This window comes from Berghia stephanieae, chromosome 6 (genome assembly GCF_034508935.2).
Source record: "Berghia stephanieae isolate SIO BIC M18660-M18661 chromosome 6, UCSD_Bste_1.3, whole genome shotgun sequence".
Lineage (NCBI taxonomy): Eukaryota > Metazoa > Mollusca > Gastropoda > Nudibranchia > Aeolidiidae > Berghia > Berghia stephanieae.
In genome coordinates this window covers 49,484,522-49,495,519 of record NC_088365.1, presented here as the reverse complement: position 1 = coordinate 49,495,519, position 10,998 = coordinate 49,484,522, and the positions used below count along the sequence as shown (strand labels likewise).

At 34.8% G+C, this 10,998-nt stretch overlaps 1 protein-coding gene across 3 annotated transcripts in view; it reads left to right on the top strand.

Annotated features, from left to right (window-relative positions):
• Positions 1 to 10,998, top strand: part of LOC144975196 (actin-related protein 8-like) — a 407,315-nt gene that overhangs the window by 319,160 nt on the left and 77,157 nt on the right. The gene's annotated exons all lie outside the window — the stretch shown is intronic.

Below are 10,998 nucleotides of genomic sequence, written 5' to 3'. Positions count from 1 at the left end.
TGTGGTTGCTTTTTTTGCTTTGTTTTTTTTTGTTTTTTAATTGTTTTTATATTTTTTCTAAATTTTTGTTTTGAGTACATTTTTTTTTATATAACTATTTACAAAAAGAATTTTTTTAAACTCTTGCATAATCTGAATCGCAAACCATTTTCTTTCAGATTCCCTATATTCTGTTACGTTATTTTTTAATTTTTTTTAATGCAATGAATTACAAGTCAGTTGTGAGAAGGATTTGGAGTATATAACATTTACACTCTTTAATTTTCTTTTTTTCTTTTTACTTGTGACAAAAGTCCATCAGTGACAATGATTTGATATCACTGGAATTTTACAAATCGTGTTGCATAAGGACTCCCAATGTTTTGAACAACACATTTGTGACTCATCGTCTCAAGACGGTATTATGTCGGGATTAATCTGGCTCCAAAAATTGAATTTAGAAATGGATTGATGAGAAATTCAAACTTTTTTTGTTTGTTTTTTTTTCAATGCAATAAAATAGAATTTATTTTACACTGTATCAAAATGAAATTAACCCAAAGTTTCATATTTGTAGCTATAAATTCTGTCACCAGTACGTTATTCATTCCCACATAATACCTTTTTGAGACGGTGGGTCACATTTATCTTGTTGTAAATAATGAACAATTACATGCGCAGGATGTAAAAGATTATTATTTTTCAAGAAGCCTTTTTGAAACAACAGAGGAGTCAATATAAAATATGCTTGATTGCAAGCACCTTTTTAAATTTGGTACTGTTGGGGTGAAGTAGATGTGAAAAAGTAATATATTGTTGAAAATATTAAACTTGGGATACATTTTGGAGACTGAAGTTTCTGATCTTAAACTGCAAAAATCTTAATTATCTTATTCATGATAGTTTCAAATTCAATAATGCTTTTCATTATCTCTTTCACCATTATGTAATTCAGTTTTGAGGCGATGAATCACAAATTACAATCATAGCCCCGAGATCAACCATATTAGCTGCTTTGTTGTTTAAAAGAAAGAAAAATAAAGAACAAAAAAAAATATCTTGCATCTGAAAGATGCGGCTCCTTTTCATAGAATGAAATGCGCTGTTTTTATTTTACGATCAAAAGCAAAACATTTTGTCCAGCTGTGGAAAGCGAGAAAAGCTGGCAAGTCCTGAGTATTTGATATGGACCAATTTAAGATACATTTTATTGTATGACCATAGGAGTTCAATTTTACTAGAAACTGATAATCCTGGGTGGGGTTCCTGACCTCCCAAAGTGGGCAGGGAGGTACATACTGTCTTCTATCCACATGTATCTGTCTTCCAACATGCTTTCTGTCTTTGTCTTGGAATGCGATTACTTGGTTTTGTCCTGGCCCAGGCCAGAGTCCTGGCTGGGAGGGAAACAGTCAAATGCATAGTTATTATTTTGGAAGATGATATTTTTTTCCTTGTAAATCATCTCTCTGTTATGTATTATTATATTTGTTATTTTGAATGTATAATGGAAGCATATGAGTGTGTTCCTCTTTGTTCGATTATGTGCTTGTGTCCGGATGAGATTTTAGGTGATCTCAAACTAAGTACATTGGTGGTATGCTCTTGGAATCTACATCTGATCCCTATTTGTTCCCAGTTCCCCTTTGTCTTACTTTCTCTTGGGTGCTTTAATTGTAATTCTATAACTTTTTTACTTTCCCATTGAGCGGGTGGTTGGATGGGAGCATCACCCTTGAATCATATACCTATGATGTTCGCATGGGTGTACGAGCCGATAGTGATGTCGTTTCTTCTTCTCTTTACTAGCCTATCCTGCTTCTTTGGTTTGTGATTGTATTTTTGACAGGGGATATTTTTTTTTCTGTAAATGTTCTGCCTGTTTGTTCTTGGTTATTTATAATTTAGCTTATGATATCTTTGGGTTATGATTTTGATTTACATTTGTACTATTTTTGTTAGATTGCTTGTTTTTTTTTGTTTCAGCGGTCTCTCATATAACCTCAATTGTGTTTGAAGAGACCTAAAGCAACAACAAATAACTTTCCCATTGTCTTCCTTTCTACTGGCGCTGATATAACCTAAATGTGTTGCAAGCGCTCGCTTGTCATTTGTTTAATTCTTTACTTGTTTGTTAAAGTGCTTTTTTGTATGGATTTATAATTCCCCTATTCTCACATAGATTATTTTTTTAATGTGCATGTTTTGAATTGAATTTTATTTTATTTTCACAGAAAATTATTTTATTTTACATTCCTATTTTTTATTAAATAAATCTTCAGGTGTTTCATTAAGATTTACAAAGAAACTCCTTGTTTGTTTGTAGCATTTTTTTGTATCTAATTTTTTTTTCTCAGAAAAATGGATCAAATGCAATTAAGACTTTGTATCTCCCTTTGCAACGAATGTTTGTTTGCTTATATCCATAATGAATAAATGTGATATTTTGAATTGCTCTTCTTATAGTATTAAATGATGATAGTATTCTATGTAAAGTTAAAATTATTCTCAATGAGTTATTTTATATTATTGAATCTTCCCATGTTGCCTGAAGTATTCCTTTGAGCTACCAAATGATATTGTGTCAGGGTGATTTAGATGCTTAAACTTTTATTTCTACTCATGAGTTTGGAATTTGGACTTAGTATATGACAATATGGAAAAGTGAAAGCATCCAATTGAAAATGAAAGTATTTAGAACATGCATATTTCCAACAGCATTATATGGATGTGAATCATGGACAGTAACAAAAAATGATGAGAATAAAATTAATGAATTTGAAATGAAATGCTTCAGGAAAATTCTCCGCATTCCCTGGACACCAAAGGAAACTAACATAAATGTGAAAGAGTCTCAAGATGATACAGAAACTAAAACTTGCCTTTTTTGGACATATCAAGAGATGTCATGTCCTTGAAAAAAAATTTCTAGAAGGTATTGTGGAAGGTAAAAGAGGGAGAGGGAGACCAAGAAGAAGTTGGTCATAAGACATCAGCGAATGGATGAATAAGCCAGTGACTGAATGTGGAAGGATGGCACAGGACATGCGAAGCTTGTTGCGGTTGGCAGTTCTGGAGGCCACGTCCAGGAGGGATAAGCCATGAAGATGATGATTTGTTTTATTGAGGACAATTGATATAGTTTCCTAAATTGACGAAAAATACAATTTTACAATACTGGCTGAACATTTTTGAGTGCTGATGGTTTTCCTCGTATTCGCTGAAATCTGTGATTTTGGAGTCAAAGGAAGAATTTCCTCCTGTTAAAAAAATTACATTCCTCTCCAATCATTGTATTGACAGTGAGAATTGATGTGTGGTGGAACATACAGATATAGTTTCTCACTCTTCACAAGTTAGCTAGAGTATTAATTATAACTCATCACCTCAATTGTTCTAAAGATGGGGATTAAAGCAGTGAAAATGTGACTTATAGGCAATTGTTAAAAACGTTCCTCCTTTTTTTCATTTTAAGGTCACCATCAGCACCGATTTTTACTTGGAAATGTATTTAAGCATCTGATACACTCCAATATACAGTCTCGTCTCTCTAATCTGGAACTCCACAATCCTCATGTCTCCATTATCCAGACAGGTTGCCTGGGAACTGATTTTTTCTTCATCTTTATTTGTACACTTATCCGGATGTCTCTGTAATCCGGACAAAATGCTGGGATGGAGGTGTTTGAATTGATGAGAGGTGACTGTACTATTGGTATGAGACTGTGGATCACATTTATATCTGTACAGCTTTCCTTAGAAATTTTACAAACTGAGTTTTATATATATATATATATATATATATTTATTTTTTTTTTGTATTGACATGAACGTTATATGCTATTATTATTATTATTATTATTATTATTATTATTATTATTATTATTATTATTATTATTATTATTATTATTATTATTATTATTATTATTATCATCATCATTATTATAAAGAGAAGAAGAGGAGGAAGAATATGAAATGTCTTCAATTATTATCATTGTTGTTATAAGATTGTTTGTTGTTAATATTACAGCTTTATCATCATACTAATTTATAAATCATTGTTTTTCATGTATAACAAAGAAGCCTACGCTATCCCTTTTATTTTTACTGCAGTTCTTTTTTTTTTAATTTGAAGCTAAGTGCCTTACATGTATGCTAATTTACAGTTGCTATAGGAAGTTGCAAATTTAAAAAAAATATATATTTATACAAATGACAATTGTTGTAGGATTTTGCATCTCTTTTTTGTTTTGTCTTGAATTTAAATAGACAATATCGATTCTTACATATGGCCCACTGTCTCAATGCGGTTATATGTCAGGTTGAACTATTTGCTGGAAGTTGAATCTATAACCACAAATTTGGAATTTGGAGTTACTTTCAATTCGTTATGCTGGACAATAAATACGATCTTACATTGAAGAAAGCTAAAATTTCTCCTTTCCTATCATTTTAATTCTAGCTTTATTTTTAGAGGTCCAATAAATTATGATATAATATAGTTTTGAGAAGGTGGGCCACAAATGCTGTTAACATTTCAGAAAGTCGCAAATAGAGAATTTGACAACATACAGGACAACATGGGTGATTCCTGTTGACATCAGACATCTGATGGATTATCTATATCTTTCATGAAATGCCTAGGCAACGGGATCAAATGATGTTGCGAAGGGCGTAATTTCATTTTAAAAATAGAATTAATAGCCTGGAAATTAAATGTGATTAAAGTAAAATGGAATTTGTTTTCATGAATCTAACATCTAAAAAAAATGTTTTTGAACCTGATGCAAAACATTATAAAGAAGATAATGTCATGTGTGATATAAATGAAAATAAGAAGATTGATTGATAAACACATATATGAATTAACATAAACATCAGCCAACGTCTATTTGTATTTGCTTCCATTGAATGCTGTGGGACAGACAAAAGTTTTCATCACAAAGAAATGTAGATTTATTTGCATATTCAAATTGGACTGTAAACAATAATGAAAAGAAAATTGCCAGAATATCATTCTATTAGCAATATTATAATGATACCCATTGTGACTTTGTTGGTGTTGTTATGTAATATTTGGATGTAGAATAGTTATTAATTATTAATGATTATACATCGATTTCCTTTGCCTTTTACACACTTTGTTTATCCTATTTTTTTCACACCCCCCCCCTCCCCCGCGTTTTTGTTTTTTTTTAATGGAAATATTGTCCTGTAGTAATTAAAAGAAACAGATAAAAGGAATAAAGGTAAAAATTGTGATCTGACTTGGTTCTTTACTCATTATTTTATATTTGAATACAATTTCGTAATTTTCATAGAGTTGCAAAGAAGGCCCAATGAGTGGAACGTTACATCCTGATACTGATAGCTCAGTCAGTAGAGCTTTGTTTTCTTCAGCAAAGGGACCTGTGTTTAATCGCGGGTGAAGTCGAGTTTTTTTCTTACCTCTCTTTCCAGCTTGCAATGAATGGTTAGCTATTTCTTTTAGACCTGGTGGAAAGTAATCTGCTATGACATAGTGTGGTATCCAAGGGATTGCTGGTTGCGGTTCCTGACCTCCAATAGCGGGCAGGGAAGCACTTACTCTGTCTCTATCCCCCTATATCTGTTTTCCGACATGCTTTCTGCTTGTGTCTTGGAATGAGATTACTTGGTTTTGTCCTGGCCCTGGCCGGATATCTTGGCTAGGAGGGAAACAGTCAATGTATAGTTAGAGTTTTGGAAGATGCTATTTGAGTGTATTCCTCTTGGCGGGGACTTGATTGTGCTTGTGTCTTGAAGTATAGTGATAGTGCGCTCTACATCTGTTCCCTATTTGAACCAATCCCATAATTTAGTCTTGCTTATTGTTGGGTGATTCAGTTGTAATTGTCCGCATGCTTTTGTCCTCGTGTCTGTAAATATGTTTATGTCTCTCTGTGTGCAGAGATGCCAACTTAAAATTTGGGTCACAGGAATTTCAGACACCACTCAGAGGAATTTCAATGCTGAAAGAGCAATTTCCGCATACAAGATAAGCAAATTGAGATTGTATTTAGCATTGTGTTTACATATCGTATAGTTCTCAATAGATTACGATATAAACACAATGCCATCCCAAAGTCCCTTTTTTCAAACGATGTAAAGCTCCCAAACCTAATAGTGTTGGTGGTAGTGGTAGTAATGGTGATGCAGTTGTGGTTGTAGCAGTTGTGATAAAGATGTGGTAGTGTTGGTTGTAGTAGTAGTGGCAGAGATGATGCTGTGTGGTGCTGGTTGTAGTATTGGTGATAGTGATGATGTGGTGGTGGTGGTTGTGTTAGTAGTGCTAGTGATGATGTGGTGGTGGTGGTGGTAGTGGATGTTACGTTAGTGGTTGTAGAAGTTGTGATAAAGATGTGGTAGTGTTGGTGGTTGTAGTAGTGGCAGAGATGATGCTGTGTGGTGCTGGTTGTAGTAGTGGTGGTAGTAATGGTGTGGTGGTGGTGGTTTTAGTAGTATTGGTAGTGATGATGATGTGGTGGTTGTGGTTGTAGTAGTAGCGTTAGTGATGATGAATGTGGTGGTCGTTGTAGTATTAATACTAGTGTTGGTGATGATAATGGTGTGGTGGTTGTAGTAGTAGTGGTAGTGATGATGATGATAATGAGACGGTCGATTTAGTTGTAATATTGGTAGCGATGATGTTGTGATATGTGTGGGAGAGACTGGTGGTGATGGGTAAACAGACTATGTCAACAATGTGAACTTAATATTTATTTATTTTTTTAGTTTTGTTACCGTTACCCACGATTAGCCTTCCCGTTGTTTATTACTATTGTGCTTATAAACAAAAACGTCTCTTAACTTTGGTCAACTTTTTCAGCTCTTGGAAAAGAGCATAGCATAATAAAAATGGTGTTTCTTTATTATGAATTGTGTTGAAACAACAGAAACTCCATTTCATTCATCATCAACCGAAAATAAAACCCGGAGAGAGATGAATAATAATAATAATAATAATGATAATAATAATAATAATAATAATAATGATAATAATAATAATAATAGTAGTAGTAGTAGTAGTAGTGTAGTAGTAGTAGTAGTAGTAGTAGTAGTAGTAGTAGTAGTAGTAGTAGAAGTAGTAGTAGTAGTAGTAGTAGTAGTAGTACAGTAGTGGTAATATTAGTAGTGTAGTAGTAGTTGTAGTTGTAGTAGTAGTAGTAGTAGTAGTAGTAGTAGTAGTAGTAGTAGTAGTAGTAGTAGTAGTAGTAGTAGTAGTAGTAGTAGTAGTAGCAATAATAATAATTATAATAATAATGATAATCTAAGATCATGATTTACATACTGGCTATTGACATTATTACAAATGTGACTCGGTTCGCCTTATCATCGAGAGCAGAATCAAAAGTTGACGGTGAAGTAAAAAATGATCAGTTTAATTTTAATGTTGTTCTTTTTTTCCCCCCACTCATTGTAAGAATAATTCTCTTCAATGAGTCATATTATCGATTTGACACCACTTTATGCAATTCGATTTATCAGCGCCTGGATTAATCCGACATAATACTATGTTGAGGTGGCGGCGCGGCTTTGTAGTTATTGTGGTGTGACACCACTTTCCGACCGGTAGGTGAAGACACAATGTGTGGCGCACGGTTGAGACCTTGGAAAAGGCACTTTACTCACATTATATCATTCGCCCAAATGTTAAGTGAGTACTCGGCCGGTAACAGCGTTGTCTCTATCTTTCGAAAATAATTGTAAATTGATTGATCAATGATAAGGTGTTGTTGTTGGCAGTAGTGATTGTGGTAATGACGATGATAATTATGATGGCGGTGATGGTGCTGATGGTGGTGGGCAAAACAATTTCGTACCTAGAAATGATTTATCAATATCATGACACGAGCGCCCATGTCGATTGTCTTTATAGTATATAATTAGAAAACAGTTTTATGTCACACCCCCCCCCCTCGCGACGTACACTTATTTGCACGTCTGATAACCCAATTTATTATGGGCTCATTGCATCGTGTACGGGCTGGATGGCTCATTGTTATAATGGAAATATAAAACATAAAAATGACACATAATATTGTCGATTACAACAATGTTAAACTAGGCCCATAATTGCGTTCGGATCTCAGACCTGCATTTTTGTACACATCGCCCTCTCCCAAACACACGCAAAAAACTGGCATTGGTAAGTCAATGCTTTAGTTACCAAGCTATTTAGCTCCCCGACCCCCGAATGTTTTTGCCACCACCAACCAGTGGCTTCCACTTCCTGATTCTGTTCCAAGAAAAAAAATTCAAGCTTATGCAATTTCCATGCAATAGAAAAAAGATCTTTAAAAAAAGTAGTAACCAAGGCACTGACAGGGGTATTTATTTTTAAATCAAAGAATGGATTATACCTCGCGAGTAACCTAATCTATTTTGTTTCATTGTTGAAAATATAATATCGTAGTGTTTTTATGCACCTCCGTTGACGGTGTATCTTAACGGATCGTTTTTATACACCTCCGTCACGCATGCGCATCCCACCCAATTTCATCAGTGATATTGTGTTTCTGTATTTGGACATGGCGAAAGTTATATTGTGACATCTGTAGGATGTCTTTGTTAATAAATTTATATAAAAATATTAATAATTTGAAAAATCGAAATATAAAACCAGAAAATAGAAGTTGCATTGAAGGTAAAATAATGTTTTAGAAAGACTTTATTAAATGTGATGAACAGTCAGGTGGCTCCGTAGCGCAGTGGACAAGCTGTCAGACTCCAACCTTGAAAGTACGGGGTTCGATTCCCAATGTTGAGTTTGTTTGTTTTTTTTTTTTTTTTTTTGATTTACTTAGTTTTTGTTTGCTTTTTTTTTTCTTTCTTTTTTTTTCAAAAACTTTTTATCATGTTTTTAAAAAAAACTTCGATTTTAATTTTATAAAATTATTTATTTATTTGAGATCAGTATTTGTGTGCCATGTTTCTTTTTACTTTTGATTTTTAAAAATTATTGTTATTATTCTTTAATTTATTATCATTGTACATCGGTAATCACTAAGCAGCGTGCTAAACTACAATCTAAAACTATTTAAACCTCATGGACGTATGCAGCAACAACTTTACCATCACCGCCAACGGAGGTGCATAAAAACGGTGCGTTTTTGTACACCTCCAATGGAGGTGTATAAAAACTGTGCGTTTTTGTACACCTCCAACGGAGGTGTATAAAAACGCCACCAAATAATATATCTCGCGCTGTACAATAAGTAGTAGAAAAATTAATTTAGAGAGTGGTCAAAGGGAGGTAAGCAGTGTAATGTGTAACTCATTTCCACGTTGAATACCGGCAAAGTCCGTGTGTGATGTGTTGTGTTCTGTGTAGTGCTGGGTCGAGTTTGAAACGATCAAATCGAGCGGGTTTTCGATCGAGTCCTCTAAAATCGAGTCGGTTTCGGGCGGGTTTCGAGTCAGTGACGTCATCGAGCAGTGATTCGTTTGAAAAAAAAAAAACACGAGCAACTCGTTTGCCACAGGAAACTTCACATACCCCTCCCTCTCTTATGTCTGTGGCTGGCTTGACTGCAGCTGGTTATGATGGGGGCTGCCAGATGGCCAAGTTCAAAATTGGTTATTAAGAAACGCTTTTCTATTATTATTCATTTTAAAAAAAATATTTTATTTAAAAAAAATGAAAAGATAAGTTTATCCAACTGTAGTCGATTGTTTTGTTAATCAAAACAAATGAGTTTTTCAAGGGAGTCAGAATGCTTGTGGTGTTTGGCTATTTGGGGTCTATTTGACTACTTGGGCAAGAAGAAATCTGGCTGTCTGGCAGCCTTGATTATGATCGTTCGTCGCATCACACACACATACACACACACACACACAAACACACACACACACACGCCATCAAACAGTTGTTGATGGTGAAGGGTTGAGACCCCCCCCCCCCCCCCCTCCACCACCATCATCCCGCTGTCACCTTAACATTTCATATTTATGTCGCGCCAAAAGTTGTCGGCCGCCCCCACCTCCCATAATTTGTCACTGGTCGTCATCGCCTCTTGTGTGTGCGGGAAAGGTCGTGCCTTTCATTTCATTATTTGAAAAATAAATGAACAAGAATGGTGTGTTTTTATTAGGTAGGTAGATAATAATAATATTTAGCAGGTTCCACACCCAGACACACACGGATTGCCCGGACACGATGATAACGATGCCGACGACAATGGATGACGATGATGATGATGATGATGATTATCGTGTTTCTGTTTAAAAAATGAAATACTTTAGCAGGTTCCACCCCCACCCCCCACACGGATAGACCGGACCCGAAGATGATGATTGTGGTTTTGCTGGCTGTTACGGCTGTGATGAGGATGATGATAATGATGATGATGATGATGACGATGGCGCAGATGGTGATTATTTGTTCGGTCGCTCAGTGGTACGGTGTCTCTTGTCACAAAATCAAGCCTTATCAATGGCCGGATGAGTGACAGTGATTGTTGAAAATTGTGATCCAGACGTTAAGTCCGTGTGTCAGGCACTTGACTCAGGTGTGAATGAATTCTTATCTTATAAGCAATGACGGGTATTGTAAAGAGCTTTAATACAAAAAGACTCCAAACAGCGATCGGTACCTACTGTACGAAATGGATGTATGGTCGATATGGCGTGCCGGAGGAATAAATTAAATAAAATATTGTGAAGTTCATTGAGCATGGTAAATCCTTGGAAATGCGCTTTGAACTAATACACCTGCTAGACAACTCCGATTCCAATATAAACGACTGATTAATATTCCCATATATAAACTATAGTTAGCTGAAAATCTTTCTTTGTCGGGACTCCAAAAGTATGGAACGAATTAGACAAAGAAATCAAAGGGTCTTTTAGGAGCACTGATTGATTTTAGATTGATTATTACATTGAAATGTGTTGATATTTATTTTATCCATTATTATTAGGGTGGTGGTGATGATGATGATCCCGCTGATATGATGGTGATGATAAATAAATTAAACATAATTCCCTTTATTCATCCCA